This window comes from Tubulanus polymorphus, chromosome 7, assembly GCF_964204645.1.
Source record: "Tubulanus polymorphus chromosome 7, tnTubPoly1.2, whole genome shotgun sequence".
Classification (NCBI taxonomy): domain Eukaryota; kingdom Metazoa; phylum Nemertea; class Palaeonemertea; order Tubulaniformes; family Tubulanidae; genus Tubulanus; species Tubulanus polymorphus.
The window spans coordinates 21,366,948-21,381,249 of NC_134031.1; positions in this window are offsets into that span (position 1 = coordinate 21,366,948).

Genomic DNA, 14,302 nt, shown 5'->3' on the forward strand with positions numbered 1-14,302 from the left:
CTAAAGATGATGAATTCTATCTTAATTGATGGGTTAGGGTGTACTGAACTGATTTCAAATAGATAGGTGGAAAGAATCAGAATTTTCTTGCTGCTTTTGGTTCTAAAGATGATGGATTCAATCTGAAAAGATGTGTTAAGGCGTATTGAACTGATTTCAAATAGATAGGTGGAAAGATTAAGAATTTTCTGGCTATTTATGCTCCTGAAGATGATGGACTCGATCTGAAATGATAGATTAAGGTAAACTGAACTGATTTCGAGCAGATGGACTGAAAGATACAGATTTTTCTTGCAAAATAGGGTCCTAAAGATGATGAGTTCTATCTTAATTGATGGGTTAGGGTGTACTGAACTGATTTCAAATAGATAGGTTGAAAGAATCAGAATTTTCTGGCTGCTTTTGGTTCTGAAGATGATGGATTCAATCTGAAAAGATGTGTTAAGGCGTATTGAACTGATTTCAAATAGATAGGTGGAAAGATTAAGAATTTTCTGGCTATTTATGCTCCTGAAGATGATGGACTCGATCTGAAATGATAGGTTAAGGTAGACTGAACTGATTTCGAGTAGATGGACTGAAAGATACAGATTTTTCTTGCAAAATAGGGTCCTAAAGATGATGAATTCTATCTTAATTGATGGGTTAGGGTGTACTGAACTGATTTCAAATAGATAGGTGGAAAGAATCAGAATTTTCTGGCTGCCTTTGGTTCTGAAGATGATGGACTCAATCTGAAAAGATGGGCTAAGGCGTATTGAACTGATTTCAAATAGATAGGTGGAAAGATTAAGAATTTTCTGGCTATTTATGCTCCTGAAGATGATGGACTCGATCTGAAATGATAGGTTAAGGTAGACTGAACTGATTTCGAGTAGATGGACTGAAAGATACAGATTTTTCTTGCAAAAAAGGGTCCTAAAGATGATGAGTTCTATCTTAATTGATGGGTTAGGGTGTACTGAATTGATTTCAAATAGATAGGTGGAAAGATTAAGAATTTTCTGGCTATTTATGCTCCTGAAGATGATGGACTCGATCTGAAATGATAGGTTAAGGTAAACTGAACTGATTTCGAGTAGATGGACTGAAAGATACAGATTTTTCTTGCAAAATAGGGTCCTAAAGATGATGAGTTCTATCTTAATTGATGGGTTAGGGTGTACTGAACTGATTTCAAATAGATAGGTTGAAAGAATCAGAATTTTATGGCTGCTTTTGGTTCTGAAGATGATGGATTCAATCTGAAAAGATGTGTTAAGGCGTATTGAACTGATTTCAAATAGATAGGTGGAAAGATTAAGAATTTTCTGGCTATTTATGCTCCTGAAGATGATGGACTCGATCTGAAATGATAGGTTAAGGTAGACTGAACTGATTTCGAGTAGATGGACTGAAAGATACAGATTTTTCTTGCAAAATAGGGTCCTAAAGATGATGAATTCTATCTTAATTGATGGGTTAGGGTGAACTGAACTGATTTCAAATAGATAGGTGGAAAGAATCAGAATTTTCTGGCTGCCTTTGGTTCTAAAGATGATGGACTCAATCTGAAAAGATGGGCTAAGGCGTATTGAACTGATTTCAAAGAGATAGGTTGAAAGATTAAGAATTTTCTGGCTATTTATGCTCCTGAAGATGATGGACTCGATCTGAAATGATAGGTTAAGGTAAACTGAACTGATTTCAAGCAGATGGACTGAAAGATACAGATTTTTCTTGCAAAATAGGGTCCTAAAGATGATGAGTTCTATCTTAATTGATGGGTTAGGGTGTACTGAACTGATTTCAAATAGATAGGTTGAAAGAATCAGAATTTTCTTGCTGCCTTAGGTTCTGAAGATGATGGACTCAATCTGAAAAGATGGGTTAAGGCGTATTGAACTGATTTCAAATAGATAGGTGGAAAGATTAAGAATTTTCTGGCTATTTATGCTCCTGAAGATGATGGACTCGATCTGAAATGATAGGTTAAGGTAAACTGAACTGATTTCGAGTAGATGGACTGAAAGATACAGATTTTTCTTGCAAAATAGGGTCCTAAAGATGATGAATTCTATCATAATTGATGGGTTAGGGTGTACTGAACTGATTTCAAATAGATAGGTTGAAAGATTAAGAACTTTCTGGCTGCTTTTGGTTCTGAAGATGATGGATTCAATCTGAAAAGATGTGTTAAGGCGTATTGAACTGATTTCAAATGGATAGGTGGAAAGATTAAGAATTTTCTGGCTATTTATGCTCCTGAAGATGATGGACTCGATCTGAAATGATAGGTTAAGGTAAACTGAACTGATTTCGAGTAGATGGACTGAAAGATACAGATTTTTCTTGCAAAATAGGGTCCTAAAGATGATGAATTCTATCTTAATTGATGGGTTAGGGTGAACTGAACTGATTTCAAATAGATAGGTGGAAAGAATCAGAATTTTCTGGCTGCCTTTGGTTCTGACGATGATGGACTCAATCTGAAAAGATGGGCAAAGGCGTATTGAACTGATTTCAAATAGATAGGTGGAAAGATTAAGAATTTTCTGGCTATTTATGCTCCTGAAGATGATGGACTCGATCTGAAATGATAGGTTAAGGTAGACTGAACTGATTTCGAGTATATGGACTGAAAGATACAGATTTTTCTTGCAAAAAAGGGTCCTAAAGATGATGAGTTCTATCTTAATTGATGGGTTAGGGTGTACTGAACTGATTTCAAATAGATAGGTGGAAAGATTAAGAATTTTCGGGCTATTTATGCTCCTGAAGATGATGGACTCGATCTGAAATGATAGGGTAAGGTAAACTGAACTGATTTCGAATAGATGGACTGAAAGATACAGATTTTTCTTGCAAAATAGGGTCCTAAAGATGATGAATTCTATCTTAATTGATGGGTTAGGGTGTACTGAACTGATTTCAAATAGATAGGTTGAAAGAATCAGAATTTTCTGGCTGCTTTTGGTTCTGAAGATGATGGATTCAATCTGAAAAGATGTGTTAAGGCGTATTGAACTGATTTCAAATAGATAGGTGGAAAGATTAAGAATTTTCTGGCTATTTATGCTCCTGAAGATGATGGACTCGATCTGAAATGATAGGTTAAGGTAGACTGAACTGATTTCGAGTAGATGGACTGAAAGATACAGATTTTTCTTGCAAAATAGGGTCCTAAAGATGATGAGTTCTATCTTAATTGATGGGTTAGGGTGTACTGAACTGATTTCAAATAGATAGGTGGAAAGAATCAGAATTTTCTGGCTGCCTTTGGTTCTGAAGATGATGGACTCAATCTGAAAAGATGGGCTAAGGCGTATTGAACTGATTTCAAATAGATAGGTGGAACGATTAAGAATTTTCTGGCTATTTATGCTCCTGAAGATGATGGACTCGATCTGAAATGATAGGTTAAGGTAGACTGAACTGATTTCGAGTAGATGCACTGAAAGATACAGATTTTTCTTGCAAAAAAGGGTCCTAAAGATGATGAGTTCTATCTTAATTGATGGGTTAGGGTATACTGAACTGATTTCAAATAGATAGGTGGAAAGATTAAGAATTTTCGGGCTATTTATGCTCCTGAAGATGATGGACTCGATCTGAAATGATAGGTTAAGGTAAACTGAACTGATTTCGAATAGATGGACTGAAAGATACAGATTTTTCTTGCAAAATAGGGTCCTAAAGATGATGAATTCTATCTTAATTGATGGGTTAGGGTGTACTGAACTGATTTCAAATAGATAGGTTGAAAGAATCAGAATTTTCTTGCTGCTTTTGGTTCTAAAGATGATGGATTCAATCTGAAAAGATGTGTTAAGGCGTATTGAACTGATTTCAAATAGATAGGTGGAAAGATTAAGAATTTTCTGGCTATTTATGCTCCTGAAGATGATGGACTCGATCTGAAATGATAGATTAAGGTAAACTGAACTGATTTCGAGCAGATGGACTGAAAGATACAGATTTTTCTTGCAAAATAGGGTCCTAAAGATGATGAGTTCTATCTTAATTGATGGGTTAGGGTGTACTGAACTGATTTCAAATAGATAGGTTGAAAGAATCAGAATTTTCTGGCTGCTTTTGGTTCTGAAGATGATGGATTCAATCTGAAAAGATGTGTTAAGGCGTATTGAACTGATTTCAAATAGATAGGTGGAAAGATTAAGAATTTTCTGGCTATTTATGCTCCTGAAGATGATGGACTCGATCTGAAATGATAGGTTAAGGTAGACTGAACTGATTTCGAGTAGATGGACTGAAAGATACAGATTTTTCTTGCAAAATAGGGTCCTAAAGATGATGAATTCTATCTTAATTGATGGGTTAGGGTGTACTGAACTGATTTCAAATAGATAGGTGGAAAGAATCAGAATTTTCTGGCTGCCTTTGGTTCTGAAGATGATGGACTCAATCTGAAAAGATGGGCTAAGGCGTATTGAACTGATTTCAAATAGATAGGTGGAAAGATTAAGAATTTTCTGGCTATTTATGCTCCTGAAGATGATGGACTCGATCTGAAATGATAGGTTAAGGTAGACTGAACTGATTTCGAGTAGATGGACTGAAAGATACAGATTTTTCTTGCAAAAAAGGGTCCTAAAGATGATGAGTTCTATCTTAATTGATGGGTTAGGGTGTACTGAATTGATTTCAAATAGATAGGTGGAAAGATTAAGAATTTTCTGGCTATTTATGCTCCTGAAGATGATGGACTCGATCTGAAATGATAGGTTAAGGTAAACTGAACTGATTTCGAGTAGATGGACTGAAAGATACAGATTTTTCTTGCAAAATAGGGTCCTAAAGATGATGAGTTCTATCTTAATTGATGGGTTAGGGTGTACTGAACTGATTTCAAATAGATAGGTTGAAAGAATCAGAATTTTATGGCTGCTTTTGGTTCTGAAGATGATGGATTCAATCTGAAAAGATGTGTTAAGGCGTATTGAACTGATTTCAAATAGATAGGTGGAAAGATTAAGAATTTTCTGGCTATTTATGCTCCTGAAGATGATGGACTCGATCTGAAATGATAGGTTAAGGTAGACTGAACTGATTTCGAGTAGATGGACTGAAAGATACAGATTTTTCTTGCAAAATAGGGTCCTAAAGATGATGAATTCTATCTTAATTGATGGGTTAGGGTGAACTGAACTGATTTCAAATAGATAGGTGGAAAGAATCAGAATTTTCTGGCTGCCTTTGGTTCTAAAGATGATGGACTCAATCTGAAAAGATGGGCTAAGGCGTATTGAACTGATTTCAAAGAGATAGGTTGAAAGATTAAGAATTTTCTGGCTATTTATGCTCCTGAAGATGATGGACTCGATCTGAAATGATAGGTTAAGGTAAACTGAACTGATTTCGAGCAGATGGACTGAAAGATACAGATTTTTCTTGCAAAATAGGGTCCTAAAGATGATGAGTTCTATCTTAATTGATGGGTTAGGGTGTACTGAACTGATTTCAAATAGATAGGTTGAAAGAATCAGAATTTTCTTGCTGCCTTAGGTTCTGAAGATGATGGACTCAATCTGAAAAGATGGGTTAAGGCGTATTGAACTGATTTCAAATAGATAGGTGGAAAGATTAAGAATTTTCTGGCTATTTATGCTCCTGAAGATGATGGACTCGATCTGAAATGATAGGTTAAGGTAAACTGAACTGATTTCGAGTAGATGGACTGAAAGATACAGATTTTTCTTGCAAAATAGGGTCCTAAAGATGATGAATTCTATCATAATTGATGGGTTAGGGTGTACTGAACTGATTTCAAATAGATAGGTTGAAAGATTAAGAACTTTCTGGCTGCTTTTGGTTCTGAAGATGATGGATTCAATCTGAAAAGATGTGTTAAGGCGTATTGAACTGATTTCAAATGGATAGGTGGAAAGATTAAGAATTTTCTGGCTATTTATGCTCCTGAAGATGATGGACTCGATCTGAAATGATAGGTTAAGGTAAACTGAACTGATTTCGAGTAGATGGACTGAAAGATACAGATTTTTCTTGCAAAATAGGGTCCTAAAGATGATGAATTCTATCTTAATTGATGGGTTAGGGTGAACTGAACTGATTTCAAATAGATAGGTGGAAAGAATCAGAATTTTCTGGCTGCCTTTGGTTCTGACGATGATGGACTCAATCTGAAAAGATGGGCAAAGGCGTATTGAACTGATTTCAAATAGATAGGTGGAAAGATTAAGAATTTTCTGGCTATTTATGCTCCTGAAGATGATGGACTCGATCTGAAATGATAGGTTAAGGTAGACTGAACTGATTTCGAGTATATGGACTGAAAGATACAGATTTTTCTTGCAAAAAAGGGTCCTAAAGATGATGAGTTCTATCTTAATTGATGGGTTAGGGTGTACTGAACTGATTTCAAATAGATAGGTGGAAAGATTAAGAATTTTCGGGCTATTTATGCTCCTGAAGATGATGGACTCGATCTGAAATGATAGGGTAAGGTAAACTGAACTGATTTCGAATAGATGGACTGAAAGATACAGATTTTTCTTGCAAAATAGGGTCCTAAAGATGATGAATTCTATCTTAATTGATGGGTTAGGGTGTACTGAACTGATTTCAAATAGATAGGTTGAAAGAATCAGAATTTTCTGGCTGCTTTTGGTTCTGAAGATGATGGATTCAATCTGAAAAGATGTGTTAAGGCGTATTGAACTGATTTCAAATAGATAGGTGGAAAGATTAAGAATTTTCTGGCTATTTATGCTCCTGAAGATGATGGACTCGATCTGAAATGATAGGTTAAGGTAGACTGAACTGATTTCGAGTAGATGGACTGAAAGATACAGATTTTTCTTGCAAAATAGGGTCCTAAAGATGATGAGTTCTATCTTAATTGATGGGTTAGGGTGTACTGAACTGATTTCAAATAGATAGGTGGAAAGAATCAGAATTTTCTGGCTGCCTTTGGTTCTGAAGATGATGGACTCAATCTGAAAAGATGGGCTAAGGCGTATTGAACTGATTTCAAATAGATAGGTGGAAAGATTAAGAATTTTCTGGCTATTTATGCTCCTGAAGATGATGGACTCGATCTGAAATGATAGGTTAAGGTAGACTGAACTGATTTCGAGTAGATGGACTGAAAGATACAGATTTTTCTTGCAAAAAAGGGTCCTAAAGATGATGAGTTCTATCTTAATTGATGGGTTAGGGTGTACTGAACTGATTTCAAATAGATAGGTGGAAAGATTAAGAATTTTCTGGCTATTTATGCTCCTGAAGATAATGGACTCGATCTGAAATGATAGGTTAAGGTAAACTGAACTGATTTCGAGTAGATGGACTGAAAGATACAGATTTTTCTTGCAAAATAGGGTCCTAAAGATGATGAATTCTATCTTAATTGATGGGTTAGGGTGTACTGAACTGATTTCAAATAGATAGGTTGAAAGAATCAGAATTTTATGGCTGCTTTTGGTTCTGAAGATGATGGATTCAATCTGAAAAGATGTGTTAAGGCGTATTGAACTGATTTCAAATAGATAGGTGGAAAGATTAAGAATTTTCTGGCTATTTATGCTCCTGAAGATGATGGACTCGATCTGAAATGATAGGTTAAGGTAGACTGAACTGATTTCGAGTAGATGGACTGAAAGATACAGATTTTTCTTGCAAAATAGGGTCCTAAAGATGATGAGTTCTATCTTAATTGATGGGTTAGGGTGTACTGAACTGATTTCAAATAGATAGGTTGAAAGAATCAGAATTTTCTGGCTGCTTTTGGTTCTGAAGATGATGGACTCAATCTGAAAAGATGGGTTAAGGCGTATTGAACTGATGTCAAATAGATAGGTGGAAAGATTAAGAATTTTCTGGCTATTTATGCTCCTGAAGATGATGGACTCGATCTGAAATGATAGGTTAAGGTAGACTGAACTGATTTCGAGTAGATGGACTGAAAGATACAGATTTTTCTTGCAAAATAGGGTCCTAAAGATGATAAATTCTATCTTAATTGATGGGTTAGGGTGAACTGAACTGATTTCAAATAGATGGGTGGAAAGAATCAGACTTTTCTGGCTGCCTTTGGTTCTAAAGATGATGGACTCAATCTGAAAAGATGGGCAAAGGCGTATTGAACTGATTTCAAAGAGATAGGTGGAAAGATTAAGAATTTTGTGGCTATTTATGCTCCTGAAGATGATGGACTCGATCTGAAATGATAGGTTAAGGTAAACTGAACTGATTTCGAGCAGATGGACTGAAAGATACAGATTTTTCTTGCAAAATAGGGTCCTAAAGATGATGAGTTCTATCTTAATTGATGGGTTAGGGTGTACTGAACTGATTTCAAATAGATAGGTGGAAAGATTAAGAATTTTCTGGTTATTTATGCTCCTGAAGATGATGGACTCGATCTGAAATGATAGGTTAAGGTAAACTGAACTGATTTCGAGTAGATGGACTGAAAGATACAGATTTTTCTTGCAAAATAGGGTCCTAAAGATGATGAGTTCAATCTTAATTGATGGGTTAGGGTGTACTGAACTGATTTCAAATAGATAGGTGGAAAGATTAAGAATTTTCTGGTTATTTATGCTCCTGAAGATGATGGACTCGATCTGAAATGATAGGTTAAGGTAAACTGAACTGATTTCGAGTAGATGGACTGAAAGATACAGATTTTTCTTGCAAAATAGGGTCCTAAAGATGATGAATTCTATCTTAATTGATGGGTAAGGGTGTACTGAACTGATTTCAAATAGATAGGTTGAAAGAATCAGAATTTTCTTGCTGCCTTAGGTTCTGAAGATGATGGACTCAATCTGAAAAGATGGGTTAAGGCGTATTGAACTGATTTCAAATGGATAGGTGGAAAGATTAAGAATTTTCTGGCTATTTATGCTCCTGAAGATGATGGACTCGATCTGAAATGATAGGTTAAGGTAAACTGAACTGATTTCGAGTAGATGGACTGAAAGATACAGATTTTTCTTGCAAAATAGGGTCCTAAAGATGATGAATTCTATCATAATTGATGGGTTAGGGTGTACTGAACTGATTTCAAATAGATAGGTTGAAAGATTAAGAACTTTCTGGCTGCTTTTGGTTCTGAAGATGATGGATTCAATCTGAAAAGATGGGTTAAGGCGTATTGAACTGATTTCAAATGGATAGGTGGAAAGATTAAGAATTTTCTGGCTATTTATGCTCCTGAAGATGATGGACTCGATCTGAAATGATAGGTTAAGGTAAACTGAACTGATTTCGAGCAGATGGACTGAAAGATACAGATTTTTCTTGCAAAATAGGGTCCTAAAGATGATGAGTTCTATCTTAATTGATGGGTTAGGGTGTACTGAACGGATTTCAAATAGATAGGTTGAAAGAATCAGAATTTTCTGGCTGCTTTTGGTTCTGAAGATGATGGATTCAATCTGAAAAGATGTGTTAAGGCGTATTGAACTGATTTCAAATAGATAGGTGGAAAGATTAAGAATTTTCTGGCTATTTATGCTCCTGAAGATGATGGACTCGATCTGAAATGATAGGTTAAGGTAGACTGAACTGATTTCGAGTAGATGGACTGAAAGATACAGATTTTTCTTGCAAAATAGGGTCCTAAAGATGATGAGTTCTATCTTAATTGATGGGTTAGGGTGTACTGAACTGATTTCAAATAGATAGGTGGAAAGAATCAGAATTTTCTGGCTGCCTTTGGTTCTGAAGATGATGGACTCAATCTGAAAAGATGGGCTAAGGCGTATTGAACTGATTTCAAATAGATAGGTGGAAAGATTAAGAATTTTCTGGCTATTTATGCTCCTGAAGATGATGGACTCGATCTGAAATGATAGGTTAAGGTAGACTGAACTGATTTCGAGTAGATGGACTGAAAGATACAGATTTTTCTTGCAAAAAAGGGTCCTAAAGATGATGAGTTCTATCTTAATTGATGGGTTAGGGTGTACTGAACTGATTTCAAATAGATAGGTGGAAAGATTAAGAATTTTCGGGCTATTTATGCTCCTGAAGATGATGGACTCGATCTGAAATGATAGGTTAAGGTAAACTGAACTGATTTCGAGTAGATGGACTGAAAGATACAGATTTTTCTTGCAAAATAGGGTCCTAAAGATGATGAATTCTATCTTAATTGATGGGTTAGGGTGTACTGAACTGATTTCAAATAGATAGGTTGAAAGAATCAGAATTTTATGGCTGCTTTTGGTTCTGAAGATGATGGATTCAATCTGAAAAGATGTGTTAAGGCGTATTGAACTGATTTCAAATAGATAGGTGGAAAGATTAAGAATTTTCTGGCTATTTATGCTCCTGAAGATGATGGACTCGATCTGAAATGATAGGTTAAGGTAGACTGAACTGATTTCGAGTAGATGGACTGAAAGATACAGATTTTTCTTGCAAAATAGGGTCCTAAAGATGATGAATTCTATCTTAATTGATGGGTTAGGGTGAACTGAACTGATTTCAAATAGATGGGTGGAAAGAATCAGAATTTTCTGGCTGCCTTTGGTTCTAAAGATGATGGACTCAATCTGAAAAGATGGGCTAAGGCGTATTGAACTGATTTCAAAGAGATAGGTTGAAAGATTAAGAATTTTCTGGGTATTTATGCTCCTGAAGATGATGGACTCGATCTGAAATGATAGGTTAAGGTAAACTGAACTGATTTCGAGCAGATGGACTGAAAGATACAGATTTTTCTTGCAAAATAGGGTCCTAAAGATGATGAGTTCTATCTTAATTGATGGGTTAGGGTGTACTGAACTGATTTCAAATAGATAGGTTGAAAGAATCAGAATTTTCTTGCTGCCTTAGGTTCTGAAGATGATGGACTCAATCTGAAAAGATGGGTTAAGGCGTATTGAACTGATTTCAAATAGATAGGTGGAAAGATTAAGAATTTTCTGGCTATTTATGCTCCTGAAGATGATGGACTCGATCTGAAATGATAGGTTAAGGTAAACTGAACTGATTTCGAGTAGATGGACTGAAAGATACAGATTTTTCTTGCAAAATAGGGTCCTAAAGATGATGAATTCTATCATAATTGATGGGTTAGGGTGTACTGAACTGATTTCAAATAGATAGGTTGAAAGATTGAGAACTTTCTGGCTGCTTTTGGTTCTGAAGATGATGGATTCAATCTGAAAAGATGGGTTAAGGCGTATTGAACTGATTTCAAATGGATAGGTGGAAAGATTAAGAATTTTCTGGCTATTTATGCTCCTGAAGATGATGGACTCGATCTGAAATGATAGGTTAAGGTAAACTGAACTGATTTCGAGTAGATGGACTGAAAGATACAGATTTTTCTTGCAAAATAGGGTCCTAAAGATGATGAATTCTATCTTAATTGATGGGTTAGGGTGAACTGAACTGATTTCAAATAGATAGGTGGAAAGAATCAGAATTTTCTGGCTGCCTTTGGTTCTGACGATGATGGACTCAATCTGAAAAGATGGGCAAAGGCGTATTGAACTGATTTCAAATAGATAGGTGGAAAGATTAAGAATTTTCTGGTTATTTATGCTCCTGAAGATGATGGACTCGATCTGAAATGATAGGTTAAGGTAGACTGAACTGATTTCGAGTAGATGGACTGAAAGATACAGATTTTTCTTGCAAAAAAGGGTCCTAAAGATGATGAGTTCTATCTTAATTGATGGGTTAGGGTGTACTGAACTGATTTCAAATAGATAGGTGGAAAGATTAAGAATTTTCGGGCTATTTATGCTCCTGAAGATGATGGACTCGATCTGAAATGATAGGTTAAGGTAAACTGAACTGATTTCGAATAGATGGACTGAAAGATACAGATTTTTCTTGCAAAATAGGGTCCTAAAGATGATGAATTCTATCTTAATTGATGGGTTAGGGTGTACTGAACTGATTTCAAATAGATAGGTTGAAAGAATCAGAATTTTCTGGCTGCTTTTGGTTCTGAAGATGATGGATTCAATCTGAAAAGATGTGTTAAGGCGTATTGAACTGATTTCAAATAGATAGGTGGAAAGATTAAGAATTTTCTGGCTATTTATGCTCCTGAAGATGATGGACTCGATCTGAAATGATAGGTTAAGGTAGACTGAACTGATTTCGAGTAGATGGACTGAAAGATACAGATTTTTCTTGCAAAATAGGGTCCTAAAGATGATGAGTTCTATCTTAATTGATGGGTTAGGGTGTACTGAACTGATTTCAAATAGATAGGTGGAAAGAATCAGAATTTTCTGGCTGCCTTTGGTTCTGAAGATGATGGACTCAATCTGAAAAGATGGGCTAAGGCGTATTGAACTGATTTCAAATAGATAGGTGGAAAGATTAAGAATTTTCTGGCTATTTATGCTCCTGAAGATGATGGACTCGATCTGAAATGATAGGTTAAGGTAGACTGAACTGATTTCGAGTAGATGGACTGAAAGATACAGATTTTTCTTGCAAAAAAGGGTCCTAAAGATGATGAGTTCTATCTTAATTGATGGGTTAGGGTGTACTGAACTGATTTCAAATAGATAGGTGGAAAGATTAAGAATTTTCTGGCTATTTATGCTCCTGAAGATAATGGACTCGATCTGAAATGATAGGTTAAGGTAAACTGAACTGATTTCGAGTAGATGGACTGAAAGATACAGATTTTTCTTGCAAAATAGGGTCCTAAAGATGATGAATTCTATCTTAATTGATGGGTTAGGGTGTACTGAACTGATTTCAAATAGATAGGTTGAAAGAATCAGAATTTTATGGCTGCTTTTGGTTCTGAAGATGATGGATTCAATCTGAAAAGATGTGTTAAGGCGTATTGAACTGATTTCAAATAGATAGGTGGAAAGATTAAGAATTTTCTGGCTATTTATGCTCCTGAAGATGATGGACTCGATCTGAAATGATAGGTTAAGGTAGACTGAACTGATTTCGAGTAGATGGACTGAAAGATACAGATTTTTCTTGCAAAATAGGGTCCTAAAGATGATGAGTTCTATCTTAATTGATGGGTTAGGGTGTACTGAACTGATTTCAAATAGATAGGTTGAAAGAATCAGAATTTTCTGGCTGCTTTTGGTTCTGAAAATGATGGACTCAATCTGAAAAGATGGGTTAAGGCGTATTGAACTGATGTCAAATAGATAGGTGGAAAGATTAAGAATTTTCTGGCTATTTATGCTCCTGAAGATGATGGACTCGATCTGAAATGATAGGTTAAGGTAGACTGAACTGATTTCGAGTAGATGGACTGAAAGATACAGATTTTTCTTGCAAAATAGGGTCCTAAAGATGATGAATTCTATCTTAATTGATGGGTTAGGGTGAATTGAACTGATTTCAAATAGATGGGTGGAAAGAATCAGAATTTTCTGGCTGCCTTTGGTTCTAAAGATGATGGACTCAATCTGAAAAGATGGGCAAAGGCGTATTGAACTGATTTCAAAGAGATAGGTGGAAAGATTAAGAATTTTGTGGCTATTTATGCTCCTGAAGATGATGGACTCGATCTGAAATGATAGGTTAAGGTAAACTGAACTGATTTCGAGCAGATGGACTGAAAGATACAGATTTTTCTTGCAAAATAGGGTCCTAAAGATGATGAGTTCTATCTTAATTGATGGGTTAGGGTGTACTGAACTGATTTCAAATAGATAGGTGGAAAGATTAAGAATTTTCTGGTTATTTATGCTCCTGAAGATGATGGACTCGATCTGAAATGATAGGTTAAGGTAAACTGAACTGATTTCGAGTAGATGGACTGAAAGATACAGATTTTTCTTGCAAAATAGGGTCCTAAAGATGATGAGTTCAATCTTAATTGATGGGTTAGGGTGTACCGAACTGATTTCAAATAGATAGGTGGAAAGATTAAGAATTTTCTGGTTATTTATGCTCCTGAAGATGATGGACTCGATCTGAAATGATAGGTTAAGGTAAACTGAACTGATTTCGAGTAGATGGACTGAAAGATACAGATTTTTCTTGCAAAATAGGGTCCTAAAGATGATGAATTCTATCTTAATTGATGGGTAAGGGTGTACTGAACTGATTTCAACTAGATAGGTTGAAAGAATCAGAATTTTCTTGCTGCCTTAGGTTCTGAAGATGATGGACTCAATCTGAAAAGATGGGTTAAGGCGTATTGAACTGATTTCAAATAGATAGGTGGAAAGATTAAGAATTTTCTGGCTATTTATGCTCCTGAAGATGATGGACTCGATCTGAAATGATAGGTTAAGGTAAACTGAACTGATTTCGAGTAGATGGACTGAAAGATACAGATTTTTCTTGCAAAATAGGGTCCTAAAGATGATGAATTCTATCA